Below are 19,680 nucleotides of genomic sequence, written 5' to 3'. Positions count from 1 at the left end.
CTACTGGCAGGTGACATACTGGGTGGCACAGGAAGCATTCACTTTGATAAAGATCAAGAAAACTATTGAGAAGCGCGAAAAACACAGGGAGTCGCTTAAGGGAGCATCTGACGACCGCCATAACAACAACATTCCCGCTAATACTTTAGGTATTCTGATTTTAGTACGGAAAGGCTGTGGCGGCCCTAACACAATACTTGCGGGACCATTTAAAATGACGAAAACGGCTAGAAAAAACGGAATATTCAAGACAATCGGTTACATGACGCAAGATGGTTTCATGCTAGTAGCAACCATCAGGAATATTACTCTTTATATCCAGCGGAGGGACAAAACACAGCTAAGGAGACTGTTGTGACCCAAAAAAACAAAGACGACGAAGAACTGCTTTTACGATCTATATTTATACATTTCCAATTTATATATACAATTGTTCTATTGTGCACTGTACCGACGTTGAACAATCTGCCGACGGTCGGCAGTTTGTTCGGTTGTTCGGCGTCGGTACAGTGTGACAGAGCTGCCGACCCGAAGGAAAAAAAAATTACCGACGATTACGTTACTTCCTAATGCGAAATTTGAGCGCAGCAAATAAGCTGTTTCACCTTTTCGATAGATTGAGGCAAAGAAATCGAGCAACACATGTATGCGCTATCACAGAATTTTTTTTTTATTTTTCACACGTATTCCTTTAACAAAGACTCCACTAACAGTTCTTGACAGTCATGAAGGAAGCTTTGTGGTCGGAGAAATAGACTGATATATGTTCGACTTGGTACACCAATGCTTGATTCTCAAAGACGTTCACAAAGACGTTCACAACTGGGCCCTTAATGCCATATTGGCCTCCGCCGTGCATCAGTCGTCGCACTTGCATGAATGGGATTCGCGGAGATACGAGTCTTACACTCACCGCATTAAGTTGTGGAAGGTGCGCTGGCCTCGAGGGATATTTGTAACCGTTTGTTGTCGAAATAACAACCAAAACAAGCGCGAACGAGACCGACCCAACAGAAGCAAACAGGCGCGGGCGAGAGCTGTGGCGCGAGCAGACGATAGTACGAAACGAGCGGATCGGCTGAGACCAGACACGAGTGCGCATCGAGCCGTAAGGAGGGTCCGCATGACACCAGCATCGCGCGCGCACTCACTGAAGGGGCCGCTCTCATTGGTCTCCGCCATTCGCGGCTCGCGTCCTTCGTCTCCCACTCCAGCGAAGGGGGGCGGAGCTGGTTACGAGGCCGACGACAACGCCGACGACAACGACGACGCCGACGCGAAACCCAGGAACGGACGCCAAAGAGCTGCGCTCTAAAAACTCTGTCGCCGACAGTCGGCAGAACAAAATCGGGGAGGGGGGGGGGGGGGGTCAGCCTATTGTGAGTGAGCCTCAAAGGAACACTACACACAGGCATGAAGGACAAGCGCAACGTCCTGACTATGCTTGAGTTTCATGTTGCACTTCAAAGCGAATTCCATTGGCAAAAAATGCGTGTCATATTACATCGCTTCACATATATGGAAAAACGATATTGAAACGTGCACCTTTTTATCGAATAACCGCGTTTCGCCGTCTGACAAATGTTATCACTCAGCGCAGGACGCACCCGCATATATAGGGTTTCTAGACTATTATCGATGGTTCTATCCGATGATTGTTGTCACCGGGCCTTGGGTAGCCTGATTGCATGCGCGACGCGAACTTGCTCGAAGACACGCAGCCACCAGCGATTACACTCTGTTACATTCGATGACTCATGTATAAAAGCTGATGCGCTTGACCCGCTGATAAGAATGTGGACGATCGCCGATTGTGTTCGCCGCTGTCGTTGTTCTTTGAGTGAAGCCTGTTTTTGAGGGCACAGGCTCGCCCAATAAAAATGGTTTCGTCACTCACAGTTCGGCTGTTTTCTTCACCGGCACTACTGCGTTACAATATGAAAAGCCTGTTCTTTATCACATTTCTACTGCATATGATAAAAAACAGAACTGTTTCCGTAAAACAGTACTTTGAATACATGGTTAAAACACGTTGGCGGGCTAGTTGGTTAGAATCCATGGTAGAGTGTATAAGCGCGACTGGACGAGGACGTAGAAACAGATACACAGACACAGCGCTTCTGTGTATCTGTTTCTTTCTACGTCCTCGTCCAATCGCGCTTTGAATAGATGCAGGTAAATTCCGATTATATTTGGTTGCAGGATTTCAAGTAGAAATATGGAAAATTGGGATATAAAATTCAGTCAGCAAAGTTGCAAGTTTTAGTGCTGCTATACACGGTGTCCCACATAACTTGGGTCAAGAGAGAGAGGAATATAGGAAGGCAGGGATGTTATCCAGTCCAGGGTCTGGTTGGCTATCCTACGCTGGGGGAACGAAGAAGGGGAAGAGAGAGGAGAGAACTTGGGCCAAGAACTTCAAAATGAAAGGCGCATCGGAAACGAATCGAACCGAACGCTTACTATTCGCAATAGCCTATTCTAACTCAGATAATTCTTGTTTTCCCCATAGCTCACTAATTAACTAGGTTTAATTACCAAAATTTATTTATTGCCTGCGGACCCCAAGTATGATACGCAGATTTGTAGAGCACTTTCAGAGAAACCACCGATCGAGTTGTTTCCTTTACGATACGTCTCACGTAGTCATTTCTTCCGGGTTCCAAAGAAAGCCCGCAAAAATATGGAAAAGGCCATATGACAGAGCGCTTGCGCAGTGCTATCGTGCTGCTCTCAAGCGTGCATTCGGTGAACAAGGTCGGCTCCCATCGGATCACGGCGAAAATGCATGCTGTTGGCCAAGCGCTGCCTATAAGATAGAGAACGCCCTGCTGCTTCCTCGTCGCCAGTCTCGATGCGCCTGGCCCAGACCCACGCCTGGCTTGCGGGTCGTAAGCACCACCGCAGCCTCGGCCGACACCGAGTCGGCCAGAAAGGCCAATGCCGCCGACCTGGAGTCCAGGAAGACCTGGGTGTGCCCGGATTCACACAGAGCCAGTGCCACTGCGACTTGCTCTGCGACGGACGCCGCCGAGTGTTGGATATGCGCTGCATTCAGGATCTTGCCCTGGGGGCCAACCACCGTGGCCGCGTACGAGTTTGCTCCGGGATACTACGCCGCGTCGACCAAGGATGCGAACTCTGGGTTCTGCAGGGCAGTCTTGATGAGTGCTAGGCTCTTGGCGGCGCGCCGGGCCTCGTTGAGCTGTGGGTGAACGTTCCTCGGGAGGGGGGAGACTCGAAAGGCGTCCGTTTCACCCTGGCAGAGCGGGACGGCGCACGACTCCGCGGCCAAGGCTGTCAGACCCGCCATCTCTGGTATTCGGTCGCCGGCCTTGGTGGTAGACAGGCGAACAATCTGTGCCGTTTTCTGGTGCTTCTACGACTTCGTTCAGGGTGTTGTGAAATAAAACTGGTCTTCTGAATGCTCTCCAGCATAACCAGTTAATGCAGCAAGCATTGAAATACGTTCGAGAAACATAATTGCAAGTTTCCTACTTGTGTAAAAAATGAGGAGCAACCGATAACATACACCGAAGCGACATTTCCGTCTGCGCGTCAGCTAGCATTAATCTGCCTCAGTGAGAATGTGAACAAGTTGCTTCAGTTTCTTACAACGCCGGAGAAAAATGCACCGCGCGAAACCGCAAAAGATATTCGCTTGAAAACAACCTCGCAAGGTCGTTCCTTTCGTCTTATAGCTTTTTTTTATGAGGATAGCGCTTGTTTCTTCATAACAACTGCAGAAAAAGTGTTCTTACCTTTCGTCCGCTGGGAAACGGAAAATTTTCGCCCTGCTTGTCCTCCCCGAGTCGCCATGCCACACACCATCGCAGCACGCCTTTTGTCCTTTCCTCAGTTTTTTTCCGACATTGCCGGAACGTTCGCAGGCGCACAAAGAGAATTCTTTTCTTGAGAACATACGAAAAAGGTGCGCGCGCATAAAAAGTGGCAGCAGCAGAGGAACAGAATGGCAGCCGAAGTGATAAGAGTGAGAGCGCCGCTCACTGGCACAACAAATGAAGTGACTAAATAAATACGTATATAAGACGCCGAAAACGAAAATATCCAAAAGCGCATTTTATTTCTACCCATGATTGCATCACTTTAATTGACTGCTGTGTAAGTTTCAAAGATAGAGCCACATATACAAAAGTTATTGAATTTTCGTTTGGCTATCAGTGTCATGGCGACGCTTTATTGGCAGTACCAAAACTAGCCCCATTTTCTACCCCATGGTCTGCCCGCTGCCAACAAGTCCTCGCACGTCTGCTAGCCACAGAGTAGAGTGTACTAGACTATGGTCGAGTGAGCCGAATGGCGCTCTTTCGCTGAGGCGCCGCGTGCGTAAAAATTTCGCGAGGGCACTGCGGAGGGCTGATTTGGGGCGGAGACCCGCATCGCGGCACATTTAGCCTAATTTCACCCGCCGTGGTTGCTCAGTGGCTATGGTGTTACGCTGCTGAGCACGAGGTCGCAGGATCGAATCCCGGCCACGGCGGCTGCATTTTGATGGGAGCGAAATGCGAAAACATCAGTGTACTTAGATTTAGGTGCACGTTAAAGAGCCCCAGGTGGTCCAAATTTCCGGAGTCCCCCACTACGGCATGCCTCATAATCAGAAAGTGGTTTTCGCACGTAAAACCCCATAATTTTTTAAACCTAATTTCGCTGCGGGACCCGACGCCGATTGCGCGCGTACGCTCTTATAATAGTGCTTTATTTCCACTGCAAATTTATACTGACACCTTTTTCGCTATGGAGACATATTTGAGGCATGGACTATACAACACGACGTCTTCAATTTTCGACTATCAACTGAAGGGAGCACTGAGGCGAAAAATGAAAGAAGACACAAAACTCATCTGCGCATGCTCAGGAATGGTAACTCCACGTGTCAATCGGGTACACGTGCTGGTCTGCGTGAGAGATAACTCTTAAGGCACTTAATCTCTTCCTTATGTAAAGTAATCGAAGGCTGACTCACGCACGCACTTCCACCATTATAGATATGCCATGCCTCTACCATAAGACGCGTATCTTCATTCTTATGCCTGTACAGTATCGCGCATTCATCTAACTTTGGCTTGCAGTTACAATCTCGGCAATGTAGCGAAAGATTAGAAGGCGATCCACCGGTTAACGACCTTTTATGCTCCATTAGCCTCTGATTGATACACCGTCCCGTTTGCCCTACGTAGAACTGGCCACAGCTAAGGGGAATTTGATATACCACACCCATACGACATTCTGTAAAACTGTTGTTCTTATTGTGCTTCACTGGACAAATATCTGTTCGTTTTTTGCCTTTAACCCGCTCCTTTTTATTCTGTACGGCAGCGCATATCTTACCTAGCTTATTGGGAGCAGTGAAAGCAACATTAACATCATATCTACTAGCAACTTTTTTAAGCCTGTGCGACACTGAATGAATATACGGAATAGCCAATACTCCTTTTTTGCGATTACTGCTTTCTGAAATTACGTCCGTCTCCCTCGAAACCGACTGCTTTAGGCGCTCAACTACAGTGGCCACCGCTACATTAGGATATCCTGCTTCTAAAAGGCGCCGGACCTGCGCATTAAAACTGGCGCTCATTTTGTGCATGCAAGATCTTGTGAGGGAAGACTTAAGGCACGACATGGCAATTCCGTTTTTTACTAATTTAGAATGCTTGGATTGAAAGTTTAGCAACGGCTTCGAAGATCTTGGGGAGTACTGCCAACAAACATGATTTTGTTCGAAGATCAAGATCTCTACTCTTGTGTCCTGTCTGCACGCCTCACTTCTATTTTGCATAATGAATCCTTACCAACTAGCTCAGCTTTCTGTCATTCTAGTCTTCAATTTTGTTGTCGTTGTCAACGCGTCGTATGTTAACGAGCGCGCGCGCGTTGTTGACGCTGGCGGACGCCCAGTTTTTCTCGCAAAAAGTGTGTACAATAAATTTTAAAGCGAAGGCTTTACTGGCCACGAACTTGCGATTTCCCCGTGGCCATGGTCTGAGGAGGCACACAACGTCACACCCCGTTCCTCTTCGTTGCGTTCGCCTCCACTCGCTTCGCCAGCTGCGTCGCATGCCTGATAACATGTCGGAGGATTGAAAAAGAGAGCTCGCGTTCACCGGAACCACAGTTGAGGCGGCAGTATGGACGGCGACAATTCTAATAAGCAGGAGGAGGCCTGGAATCGACATCGGAACGAGATGAAGTGGAAACGAATCGCCCAGGAAACAGACGAACAGCGCGCCGAACTACTGGCTAAACGCCGCAACTTAGCTCAACAACCAGACTAATTTGCAATCAAGATTAACCAAGGTTAACCATGCATGCTATGCCTTAGCTTTCGCTACGTATATCCTGGCATAGCCGAGCTAAGCCACAGCCAATTTTTTCATGATTTTACTTGTTTGGGTGCGCCCTCGGCTCCTGTAGGCCGGTATCAATTGAAGTTTTAGCCAGGTGAACTGCTATGTTTAACACTGTTTCCTAAAAGTAACAAGCAAATTTTTCCACAGAAGCCGCCCTTACGAAAATGTGTCTAGACTGTCGATAGAAAGTCTATAGGCTTTTCATAGACGATCTTTCCTTTCTATAGATTTGGACTTTTGTTGATACAAAGTCTGTAGACTGTCTATAGACGAAAGTGTATAAAGTTTCTATTCCTTTTTGTCTATAGACGGTCTATAGAAAAAAGTTGCTAAGGTATTTGTTTCTTTTTTGTCTACTTCTCCTCTATAGAATACCTACAGATGAAAGTCGACCCAGTCTCTATCTATTTTTGTCCATACTTTGTCCATAGACTTTCTATAGACGAAAGTCGATAGGGTGTCTATTTCTTTTTGTCTACTCGCAGTCTATATACGGTCTATAGAAAAAAGTCGATAAGGTGTTTGTTTCTTTTTTGTCTACTTCCCCTCTGTGGAATACCTATCGACGAAAGTCGATACAGTTTCTATCCATTATGTCCATACTTTGTCTAGAGACTTTCTATAGACGAAAGTCGATAAGGTTTCTATTTATTTTTGTCTACTCGCTGTCTATACACGGTCTATAGAAAAAAGTCGGTAAGGTGTTTGTTTCTTTTTGTCTATTTCCCTTCTATGGACTACTTTTAGACGAAAGTCGATAAGATTTCAATTTCTTTTTGTCTACTCGCAGTCTGTAGACGCTCTATAGAAAAAAATTCGATAAGGTGTTTGTTTCTTCTTTGTCTACTTCCCCTCTATATGGACTACCTGTAGACGAAAGCCGATACAGTTTCCATTTATTTTTCTCCATACTTTGTCTATAAACTCTCTATATTATGGACAATAGTCGACAAGGTTTCTATTTCTATTTCTCTACTCCCGGTGTATTGAATGTCTATAGAAGAAAGTCAATAATATGGAATTCCGAGTTCCCATAGCCCCCGCCCTCTGCGAACGCGATGATATGGCACTGGTTCATGCACGACGGCACCACTATACCGCGGCGCGGCGGGCCAACCGCGCAGACTGCTAGTCTGCGTTCGGTGCAGCTGCCCCGAACGAGGATCGCGGCGGAGCAGGCACCCTCCGAGTCACCGAGGTCTTCCAGGCACCCGAAGGCCCCTAAACCTGGCTGCTTCCCGGACGTACACTTCGCGAAGACCAGGTGGTGAAGGTCAGATGGTGATGATGTGGCAAAGGTGGTGAATAAGTGGCAAAAGCCGGCAGACCAGGTGGTGAATTCACCACCTGGTCTGCTTCGGAGTTGTCGAGGTCTTGCGTGTCTATAGATTAACAATAGACAAACATCGTTAATCTGGGCCCAACCCGTGTACGCTGTAATCAAGCGCAAGTACCGGTGGATAATACGTAGCTGCGTTTGATATAAGCCACTGAAGTTGTGCACTGCTGAGATTTCTGTAGAGCCTATTTGTAGACTTTAGTATACACATAGAGTATACCTCCGCACAGGCACGTACCCAGAATTTTTTTTCGGGGGGGGGGGGGGGGGGCCACCATTTCCATCATTTCCATCATCATCATCATCATCATCATCAGCCTGTTTTATGTCCACTGCAGGACGAAGGCCTCTCCCTGCGATCTCCAATTACCCCTGTCCTGCGCCAACCAATTCCAACTAGCGCCCGCGAATTTCCTAATTTCATCGCTCTACCTAGTGTTTTGTAGCCCTCGATTGCGTTTCCCAACTCTTGGTACCTATTCTGTAACCCTAATGATCCAACGGTTATCTAACCGGCGCATTACATGACCTGCCCAGCTACATTTTTTCCTCTTGGTGTCAATTAGAATATCGTCTATAGCCGTTCGATCTCTGATCCAAACCACTCTCTTGCTCTCTTAACGTTATGCCTAGCAATCTTCGTTCGATCGCTCTTTGCGTGGTCCTTAACTTGCTCTCAACTCTCTGCCCCATATGCACTGGCAAATGCATTTGCACTGGACATATTGCACTGGTAAAATGCACTGATTGCACACCTCACTTTTCAATAATAATGGTAAGCTTTCAGTCAGGAGCTGGAAATGTCTGCCGTATGCGATCCAACCTATTTTTATTCTTCTGTGTATTTCCTTTTCATGATCAGGGTTCCCTCTAATTGACCTAGGTAAACGTACTCCTTCACAGTCTCTAGTGGCGGACTGGCCATCCTGATCTCTTGTTCCTTTGCCCGGCTATTTGTCATTATCTTCATCTTCTGCATAATAATATTCAACCCCACTCTTACACTCTCTCTGTTAAGGTCTCCAATCATTTGTTGTAACTCGTCTGCATTGTTGTTGAATAGAACAATGTCATCGGTAAACCGAAGGTTGCTCAGATATTTGCCGTCGATCTTTACTCCTAAGCCTTCCCAGTTTAATAACTTGAATTCTTCTAAGCACGCAGAAAATAGCTTTGGAGAAATTGTGTCTCCCTGTCTGACCCCTTTCTCTATGGGTATGTCCCTGCTTTTCTTGTGTAGAATTAAGGTAGCTGTAGAACCTCGTAGATATTCTAACGCGAAAGACAAGTCAGTAAGACGAGAAACCATTTACAGATTATATTTACAACAACGGTTGCAGCGCTGACCGGTTAGATTCACAGCGCGAGCCCAGTTCGTTCTTTCTTCTCTTCTCTGGAGTGATGGCGCCTACGCGCCTCGTTCAAACAAACAGATACCTCACGCATGTAGCAATATTTTCCAAGCTTTTTACGTAAGCGTTCTGTACTCCTTGATTGCGTAGTGTCTCTATGATTGCTGGTATCTCTACTGAATCAAATGCCTTTTCGTAATCTATATAAGCCACATAGAGAGGCTTATTGTACTCTGCAGATTTCGCGATAACCTGGTTGATGACATGGATGTGATACATTGTAAAGTATCTCTTCCTGAAGCCAGCCTGTTCCCTTGGTTGACAAAATCCAGCGTTAACCTTATTCTATTGGAGATTATTTCGGTAAATATTTTATATAATACTGGGAGCAAGGTAATGGTCCCATAATTGTTCAATTCTTTAACGTCTCCTTTTTTTGTGGATTAGTATAATGTCTGCATTCTTCCAGTTTTCTGGGACCCTTGCAGTCGATAGACACTTCGTGTAAAGAGCCGCCAGTTTTCCAAGCATAATGTCTCCTCCATCTTTGATTAAATCGACTGTTGTTCCTCCTTATCCTGCCGCTCTTCATCGTTTCATGTCTTGCAGGGCCCTTCTGACCTCATCGCTGGTTATAGGAGAGTTTCTGTATCCTGTTCATTACTGTTTCTAAATGAACTATCGTGACTCCTCTGGGTACTGTATACAGGTCAGCTTAGAATTTTTCCGCTGCTTTTACTATATCTTCGAGATTGCTGATGATATTATCCTTCTTATCTTAAAGTGCATACATCATGGTTTGTCCTATTCCAGGTTTCTTTTTTACTGATTTCAGGCTGCGTTCATTTTTTACGGCTTCTTCAGTCTTTCTCATGTTATAGTTTCGAATATCAGTTATTTTCGCCTTGTTGATCAGTTTTGACAGTTCCGTGAATTGCGTAACGCTGTGCGGCCGCCAGTCCCATACAACCGCGTAGAGCGCAGGACTCTGCGATTCTAGACGTACTGCGCTCACTGCGAAAGGTTAGAAAAACACCCACATAAGCACAGCAGAGAAGTGGCTACGTGAGGTGGTTCGACCGATAACTGTAGAATCGTCATTCAAAACAAGTAATCATTCTCCACTTCCGGCGGCCTTTTCTCTACTTCCTTTTTAAATAAAAAGATGTTGATCCATAAATATTCTCATAAACAACGGTTAACTTTTTTATTATTCCCTTTTGCTTGCAGTTTGGTTGTTGCCTTGGCTCTCCCTTAGTAGATCGCTTAATTTCTCAACTCCTTGCGATTTTTGTTTCCAGTTGCCAATTTTGCACGAAAAGTGCTATACAGTTAGGGAAAAACAGACGAGGTAACGGGTGACAGTTATCTTGCTTATGTGTTTAAGGGTTATTGCAAAATTTCATTATGGACGCTCTTTCACAATATTTTATTTCCCACCTTATCTAACCCATATCACGTGTATATGGTTCCGGGCATCTGCCAGCGTCGGGGCGAGCCGTAACTCAAGGAAACAAAGAAGCAAAGGGCTAAGTTAACCGCATTTGACGTTTTCTCCGGCCGCAACTCGTTCCATGAGAGTACAGACCAGCTGAGTAACAGCCGCATCCCTCTCATGGTCCCAGGATCAGCCTAAACAAAGAAGGTTGAACTAACAAAAGCAACAGTTTTGCGCGTGACGGATGAATAGATGGTGACAACTGAACGCATCTCGAGTTAATCGCGCGGGTGCGGAATCTACGAGAAAACTGTCCTTCACATTACAAGAGATGCCGATAACTACCGCCATCTAAAAGGAGTGAAAAAGGCAGCATAATGCTGACCGATGAACAGCTGCGAAGTCTCAACATTGATCTGGCGGCGCTTTAGGAATGTGTGAGGAGTGGTGGCGTGGGCGGGGAGGGGGGGGGGGGGGGTATGCCACTTGATTTCGGGGGGGGCCCGGGCCCCCCCGGGCCCCCCCCCCCCCCTGGGTACGTGCCTGCCTCCGCATTTGTTGACCACATGATATGATCTACGTAGTCGCTATCGGCAATCCCAAGACAGTCTTCACAGTTGTCGCATCACTTTTGCGGCAGTAGAATAAAGAAAGCAAAACGCCGATCCAATTGTTATAATAGATGTTATGAACGCCAGCTTCACCTACAAGTGGATTCCAAACAGGCATCAAGCTAACAGCAAAGACGCTCCTAATGTTTGTAGCTGACAACGCGGATCTTGTGAATGTACGATGAACCGATGTCGCGCATGTGGTGTTCGCGTTGTGTGTCGTCCGATTCTCGGATACTCTTCACATTGTCTTCATATCTCGGCTGCGTCACTAACATCGGGCGGTTTTTTGTTGACAGATATCCTGCACTATAAACCCATCAAAGTTTCCCATTCACTTAAAATAGGTGCGAAATTCTCTGAGCCCACCAAGTATTTCGCCGGTGGTATGCCTGCGCAGCCACGCATATGAGTAGCTCAATGCTGTACTGATTGCTTTGACCTATCATCGGAACAGAAAATTAGCACTAACATACGTGCGGGCATCACATTTGGCGGTACGCTGGAAGATATGCTACAAATACACTGTATTACTCATCGACGCTGGCAATAATGCGTCTCAAACATCTGAAGGGCCCTGTAACGGCTTTTACAAACAGCGCATTCATGTTAGCGTTCCAGTCTCATACGATAGCCCACAGCATTTGTCATACAACCTGCCAGCGCATTTCCTTCGTCCATGAAAAAAGATGAATAATGGAAAAGAAAAAGCCACCCGTTTCAGCGCGCATGGCGCGCAGAGAGAGAGAGAAAGAGACCAAAAAAGAATGAAGGAGGGAAAGGCGCTACTGCGCATGCTCGTGCGCATGCTCGGAGATCTTGCGCATGCGCGGCGGTGCGCCGTCTCAACGAGTGCTCCAGGCACGTAAACGGTTGTACCGGTGTGCGGTGCCTGCCTGAACGTTGGTGTCTGTGTATGCGTGTCTTTGCGGCATCACACGTCAACTACACTGAACGGTAAGCTTTAGCAAAGATGTTTTGCGTCAATAGCTCATAATTATGTAAGCGCATTTTGTAGCGCGAAGCGGCTGCATATAGCGCAGGCGACTCGGGTATAGTGTTGGTTTGTCGTTGAAATGGTTTGATAACGCGCTCTTTGTTCTCGCTTCTACTATACGGAATGTTTTACGGCGAGCGATCGCTCGGGCTTGTTGATTTTAGCATTATAGTTTAGGTGCGTAGAGAAGGAAGTGCACCATGTTTTAACTTGATACTGAGCTACCACTAAGCGGATTGTGTATGTTGGGCAGCCAGTGTGGTAGACATCATTTCGTGGCGCTTGATCCGGCCGCGATGAATGCTGCGCCGCATGTGTAGTGAAATTCTCGCGACACGCTTTACGTATATATCTCGAAATTGTGTTAGCATCAAGAATGTTCAGACAGACACGTATAGTTGAATAACTGCTAGCGTACTCGTAAGAAAGGCCGTGTTTGCGGGGCATGCGTCAGCAGTGTGTGCGCTGCCGTTTTCGCATAGTTTAAAAGTAGCTAGCAGTATTATTACAGTTCCTGGCAACCAATTTAAATAATTTTGGGAAGTTACCGCAAGCAAAACGCGACACTTGAAGAAATATATATATCTAGCAGAAATCTCTAGATTCACCCAATCTATTTATATGCAACCACAAACGCTTTTGGAGCATGAAACCTACGATAAGCTCAGTCACTCGCAGCTTCGCAACTTAGCCGAAAAAATTAGAGAACAATAAATTAGTCGCTCAGGGAAGCACCTTTACACGTTTCAAACTGAAGGCATTGCGTTTGACGGTAGTTGGAAGATTTATTTTTTGTCTCTTTTTTAAACAGTTTAGCAGCAGAAGTTATCTTTCGAGCTATATGAAAAGCGTTAAGCGCCTTCCGACGCTTCGGCGTTATGCAGTTTACGTGCTCTTAATCACTAGGCAGCTGCTGGCGCAGATTCGCATTATGCCAGTCGTGCATGATATGAAGCCCTTGTCGTGCGTACTAAGTGTTGCGGTTTTCATTACTGTTGCATGTAGTGCCGTCGTCTTGGACAGATTGCATACTATATGCGCTGTACAAAAGAAAAAAGAGCCAGATAATCAATTTGGTGGTCTTCTCTTAGTAGATAACGCACGGATTATTCAAATAATTCAGTGGACATTGCATTTGTTCTACCCTTATCAGCACACCTAAGAGATCGTAACATGTTTTAGTTGGTAAGTAACCTGATCAGTACGCCCCTATTCATGTGCATTCTACTGAAAGTGTGGCAAATGTATTCATCTCGAAGTATGAGAAAAGAGACATTGCAGGCTGTTCTAAGCGGAAATAAATTGCAAATATTAACGCGATTGTTCAAAACTGCAGTCAGTATGCTGAGCATGTTCGTTCGGCACGGGCATATTGCATTAATACCTGAAAAATGTGCACAGTCCACCTGGGTATCTTTGTTTCAACAATTATTATAGGAATCGTTTGGGATACTCGCATTTATTTTATTCGTATAAGTACACTGTGTGTCACATGAACCTGTCTTGAAACGAAACGTACCGTTGCTGGCACCGGCGACCATTACGGTTGTCTAACTGCTTATCATACTGTAATATAACGAAACATCATAATGCTGAGCATGTGTTGGTGGGCTCGTTGGTTAAGCATGATTACAAGAACGGCGCCGAATAAAACTCGTGTTTCCCTTCTTCGTGTGTTGTTTTATTCGGCGCCGTTCTTGTAATCATAATGCTACTGATTAATATTGCCATGTAGTCTTTAGTCAGAGGTAAACAAAGTTAACTAGAGGCATAAGTGATGACAGCAAATTATATAGAAAACTACTATTGAACCGTGAAAATTATTCATTGTATAGTTTTCCCTCATGTTGTTGCATTTGTTTTACGTGTGTCTCTGTGTTTTCCGTGCTGTACTCGTGTGGCCATCAATTACGAACTTGGCGAAGCCCTTGTCAGCTTTATTAAACAAGGTATTCAAGTCAGTTGCATCTAATAGTGCATGTCAAGTGACTGACATGTTATTCGTTTTATTTAAATATTATGGACTGGCAGTACTTGGCAAGCATTAAACCACAATATCTTTTTATTGCACTTACGCTGCAGGCGTCATAGATTGCCAGAAAATTTTCGTGAAAACAGCTAAGGAAGGCTTGGAAAAAGATCGGGAAACTTTAAAATGGCCACGTAGGTATGCTGTCTTGTTACATGTCATACAAAGTTTCCAGAGAATTTCCGTGTTAAGTATGAGGGAAATTGGTTCAATTTATTGCAAAAAAAAAGTCAAGCATACTGACAAGGTATTTCTTACTCAATATGTTTTTTTTTGCGTTACCTAAACGTCCTGAACCTCGATAGCCTAGAAAAGAGAGAGAGAGAGAATGAAGAGGAAAGGCAGGGAGGTTAACCAGATATGAGTCTCCGGTTTGCTACCCTACACTGGGGATGGGGGATAGGGGTTAGAAAGATGACAGAGAGGGAAACGCAAAAAAAAAACGAACGCGAACACATGGAGACACACACACAAAAGGCGTTCCAGTTAAAGTCGTTCACACAGGCCGGTAGATCGCAAGAAGCGCAAAAGCGCTTGCACGGCCTTCTGTGACGGTAGGTCCTTTCGATGTTGCAGAATTCTTTTTTCGGATAGCGGTTGGTCGTCCAGTTGGTCTAGTTCCTGGCTGAGGCATGCCCTCTGTGGACTGTACTGCGGGCAGGTGCACAAAATATGGCCAATTGATTCTTCATGGCCGCAGTGGTCACAGGTTGGGGTGTCGGTCATCCCTATGCGGAAGGCATAGGCTTTAGTAAAGGCAACGCCCAACCAAAGTCGATATAAAAGCGTGGCGTCTCTACGGCGAAGCTGTGATGGCGCTCGAAGACTTAATGTTGGATCAAGTGAGTGCAGTCGCGGATTTCTTAAATGTGGCTCATTCCATTGCGACGCGGTGCACTGCCGAGCAAGTAGGCGGAGCTTCCGTGCAGCGTCAGTTCTAGAAAGAGGAATGGGGACGTGGCGCTCCTCAGTATGGGCTGAGCGGGCAGCGTGATCCGCCCGTTCATTGCCGACAATCCCGCAGTGACTTGGAAGCCACTGAAAGGTTATGTCGTGGCCTGCATCACTTATATGGTGTAATGTCTCTGTAATATGGAATATTAGTTGTTCGTGCGGTCCGCGTCGTAAAGGTGACAGTAGAGACTGCAGTGCCGCCTTCGAGTCACAGAATATTGTCCATTTGTGTGGCGGTTCATCACCAATGTGATGAAGAGCAGTAAAGAGCGCTGCGAGCTCTGCTGCTGTCGATGTTGTCGCGTGGGTCGTCTTAAATTTGATTGTTGTAGCTTTCGCTGGTATGACGATTGCCGCCGCGGAGCTGCTTGGAAGGACAGATCCATCAGTGTAAATATGCGTAGAGTCACGGTAATTCTCGTACAAATATAGTAGCGTGAGCTGTCTAAGGGCTGGTGATGACAGATCAGCTTTTTTCGGGATACCAGGTATTGCGAGGTTGATTTTCGGCTGAGCGAGGCACCATGGAGGGATCGAAGGTCTCGCAGCCGGAGTGAAACAAGCTGGCAATGATTCATCATATGCAGTTATCGTTTGGCTGAAAGATGTGTGTGGCCTGTCCGCTGGTAGAGAGGCTAAATGGTGACGAGGAGTCCTGGCTAGATGCCTTATATGGGTCCTGAGTACTTCAATTTCAATGTGGGTCTTGACAAGGTGGTCTCTAGCGATTGCTATCGTAGCCACTGTTGAAGCACTCTGAGGCAGGCCTAGACAGATCCGGAGCACTTGACCCTGAAGACTTTGTATAGTGCGTAGATTCGTTTTGCCTGTGTTGCTTATTGCTGGCAAGCTGTATCGCAGAAATCCCAGAAAAAGCACCCTGTACAGTTGTAACATGGCACTAGGCGACATTCCCCAGGTCTTGCCAACGAAAAATTTTAACAGGTGGCATATGCCTGTCAACCGTTTTTTCACGCAAGATATGTGTGGGCTCCATGACAAGTCCCTGTCGATTATGACACCTAGAAACTTGTACGATCGGACCCGTCGTATTACTTGGCCATTTATCGTTACACTGTAGTTTGCCATGGGTTTGCGCGTAAATGGTACTAGTGCGCATTTCTCGGAGGAAATTTCGAGGCCTCGATTACGGAGGTAGACAGCAGTTTGTGTCGCGGCTTTCTGAATTCTCGCTCGCAGCTGTAGGCGTGTTACTGCAGATGTCCATATGCAGATGTCATCCGCGTACATTGATAGCCTGACTGTGGTTGGTACGTGCTCAAGGAGAGCAATTAGTGTTAAATTAAATAACACGGGGCTAAGTACACCGCCCTGGGGGACGCCGCGGTAGCTATAATGTAGAGAAGTATGGCCTTCCTCGGTGCTTACAAAGAAGGATCGCATGGATAGATAGCTCCGTATCCATTGAAACATCCGACCACCCACTCCTACCTCTGTGAGAGCAGAGAGGATGGCTTCATGCGTAACGTTGTCATACGCCCCTTTAACGTCGAGGAATAAGGATGCGCAGAGACGCTTACGGCGTTTCTCATGTTGAATGTAGGTGACCAGGTCGACGACGTTATCGATCGATGATCGACCGCGTCGGAAGCCCGCCATGGTATCTGGGTAGGTGTTGTGGTACTCCAAGTACCACTCCAGGCGTCCTAGGATCATCCTCTCCATTACTTTGCCCACACAGCTCGCCAAAGCGATCGGGCGATATGAGGAGAGCTCCAACGGCGACTTGCCAGGCTTCAGCAGTGGAACAAGGCGACTTGTCTTCCAGGTTGTTGGTAGCGTGCCATTTCTCCAAGATTCATTGTACACCTCAAGAAGAACCCCTCTCGCTCGCTCCCCCAGGTGACACAAAGCTCGGTAGGAAATTCCGTCAGGTCCTGGCGCTGATGTGCGGCTACACAAAGCTAATGCTGCCTTAAGTTCGTGGATCGAGAATGGTAGATCCAACCGGTGATCACGTGCTGGCGGACAGCTGCTCGAAGGCGATGGAATGTTGGTAGCTGTGAGTTGGCCGGATAATCTGGCGCAGAAATCCTCTGCCACGTCAATCTCCGATCTCTTTTGAGAGAGGGCAAGTGCCTTGAATGGGAATCGCTGTACGGGAAGTGTCCGCAGTCCGCGCACCGTTCTCCATAGTTGCGATAAAGGCTTGCGTGGATCTAGCGACTCACAGAAGGCAGCCCAACGTTGCGATTCGAGCTTGTCTAACCGGCGCTGTATCTTCTTTTGCGTGCGCCTGGCGGTGCGTAGGTCGTCCATTGTTTTCGTACGTCGGTATCTTCGTTCAGCACGTCGTCGGATTGCTCGAAGTCGTTCTAGTTCCACATCATAATCATTAAGTTTCGAGGAGCATGTTAGAGTACGCATAGTGTCTTGCACCACGCTCTTGATTGCCTCTTCCAAGTCGAAAGATGGATTGGCGTCGCAGTGTTCTTCCATAATAGACTGAAATTTAGGCCAGTCCACTCTTTGGATCGTATCCCGTATTTTGGAAGCGGTCAATCCTCTGATCTTGATGTACGTGGGGATATGGTCGCTTCCGTGCGTCTCTATGTCCGCAAACCACCCTGCATGTCTGACTAGGCTTCGTGATACGAAAGCCAAGTCAAGACAGCTGCTGTACGTGGAGCCACGTAAGAACGTAGGACTTCCATCATTCAGCAGCCAAAGTTCATTACTGGAGGCGAAAGATACCAGAGCTCTGCCTCTTGCGTTGATAATCGGACTTCCCCAGAGTGTATGATGGGCGTTGAAATCTCCAGTGATGACCCAGGGATTGGAAGTTGAGGAAAGGATGTCTTGTAGTCTTTTGTAATCAAATCGACTTGACGGAGATAGGTAGGCGCCTACAAAAGTGAAGGCCAGATTCTTTTTCCTTACGTTTAGGCATATATATTGATTACTGTCATTAGGTGGTACAGGCTGATGAGTGTAGGTGAGGTCACGGCGAATGAACACCAAAACCTTACTGTCTTCATAAACAGCTGACGACATAAATGATTCATATCCAGAAAGCCTGATTTTGTTCAATAAGTTCGGCTCGCAAATGACGATAATGGGAAACATATTGGCGAACACGAAGCGACGGAAATCCGAAAGGCGCGCTCTGAGTCCGCGGGCATTCCACTGAAAAATAGCTGCTTGTCGGACCTCTTCCCTAAAAGACCGTGGCTGTGGAGCCATGATCTACTCAAGGGTTGCAAGCACCGGACTCAGAGCGTCCAGTACTTGAAGCGCACTTCTGGCAGACGGTGTGTGCATGTTGCTTAGCAGCACGCGAATGGCATTCATTAAAGGCCTAATAAGTGCTATCACTTGCTCATCTGTTTTCCGCGACTCCTCGGATACAGCACCTTGCTGTACTGGGGGCGGCTTCTTCTGCGGCTCTTCTGGCGGTCGTGTACGCGGAAGTGGCGGCCATTCCTTTGTGGAGAGAGATCTGGCAGTTTGCTCCCTTCCAACATTGGTGATCGGAGTGCTGGAAACGTCCGCTGATGATGATGCTTGACGCATTGACTTTTCCTGGAAGCTTGACGTTTTCCGTCGTGAAGACCTTCGACGGTGACGTCGTCTTCGCCGTACTTTCACAGCGGCCTCTTTGTGGGTAGAATTGTCTCTCACAATTTGTTTAAGAATGGTGATCTCTTTCTTGATCTGGGAACAGTCTTTGGAAGAGGCGCAGTGACCACCCTGACAGTTAGGACACTTCAATGTGGTTGCGCTGCAGTTGTCTTCTGAGTGGGGTTCGGCACAGCGAGGGCACACGGCCGAATTTCTGCAAACACCCTTCACATGTCCGATCTTCTGACAATTGAAGCATTGCATTGGTCTTGGAATAAATGGTCGAACCTGGTGGCGAAAGTGGCCGACCTTCACGTAGGGTGGAAGGCAGTCGCCTTTGAAGGTTATCTTCACACAACGTGTGTTGCCGAGGCGACCAACATGCACAATCACGTTGTGTTCGCTTGCTGGTTTTATGAGAATTGGGAGGTCTGCATTGGATATTTCATTGTCAATGTCATAGATGACTCCAGTTATTGTGGCACCATTCGTTGGCACGATGGATCGGACCTTGATGTTTCCCAGCTGCGTTACATGTTGTAGTATGGTCAGTGCACTCGGGTTCATGACATCGATTGCCAGGATGTTTCGTCTAGTATTTATCCTAACATCCTTGATCTCATTTGGCACGGTGTTCTCTAGATACACGGAGAGTGCTTGCCTGTTGAGGACGCGCAGGTTGTCGGTAGCGTTCTGTGGCACAAACAGGATGGAGTGAGGCCATCGCTGAGGAGCTGTTTTCACAGTGTTCGAGCTGGACGCCGAAGATGAGTTGATAATTTTTCGTTTGGCCTTGCGGTACTGGCAAGTCGAAAGCTGTCCTCCGAGGACTCGTCACCTGATGCGCAGTACAGCTCTGTGTCCTCGCTACCACTTGACGTACTTCCTCGCTTCCTCGAACCGATGTCCGCGGGTGAACGGGAACCGGGAGGATCCTCGGGGTGTTGTACATCCATCACCGCGATGGAGGGGGCGGTAGACCCCACAGGTGCAGTAAGAAGTCCAGA

At 47.0% G+C, this 19,680-nt stretch overlaps 1 long non-coding RNA gene across 1 annotated transcript in view; it reads left to right on the top strand.

The window, feature by feature from the left end:
- The first annotated feature begins 11,988 nt into the window (after positions 1 to 11,988).
- LOC135907228 (uncharacterized) overlaps positions 11,989 to 19,680 on the top strand; it is a 28,983-nt gene continuing 21,291 nt past the window's right edge. The window contains exon 1 of the long non-coding RNA XR_010565938.1: positions 11,989 to 12,068. This is a non-coding gene — a long non-coding RNA (uncharacterized lncRNA). The remainder of the gene's footprint in view (positions 12,069 to 19,680) is intronic.

The sequence above is a fragment of the Dermacentor albipictus genome, chromosome 1, assembly GCF_038994185.2.
Source record: "Dermacentor albipictus isolate Rhodes 1998 colony chromosome 1, USDA_Dalb.pri_finalv2, whole genome shotgun sequence".
NCBI lineage: Eukaryota > Metazoa > Arthropoda > Arachnida > Ixodida > Ixodidae > Dermacentor > Dermacentor albipictus.
Note: the sequence above shows the minus strand (reverse complement) of the source record. Positions and strands in the feature narration are given on the sequence as shown.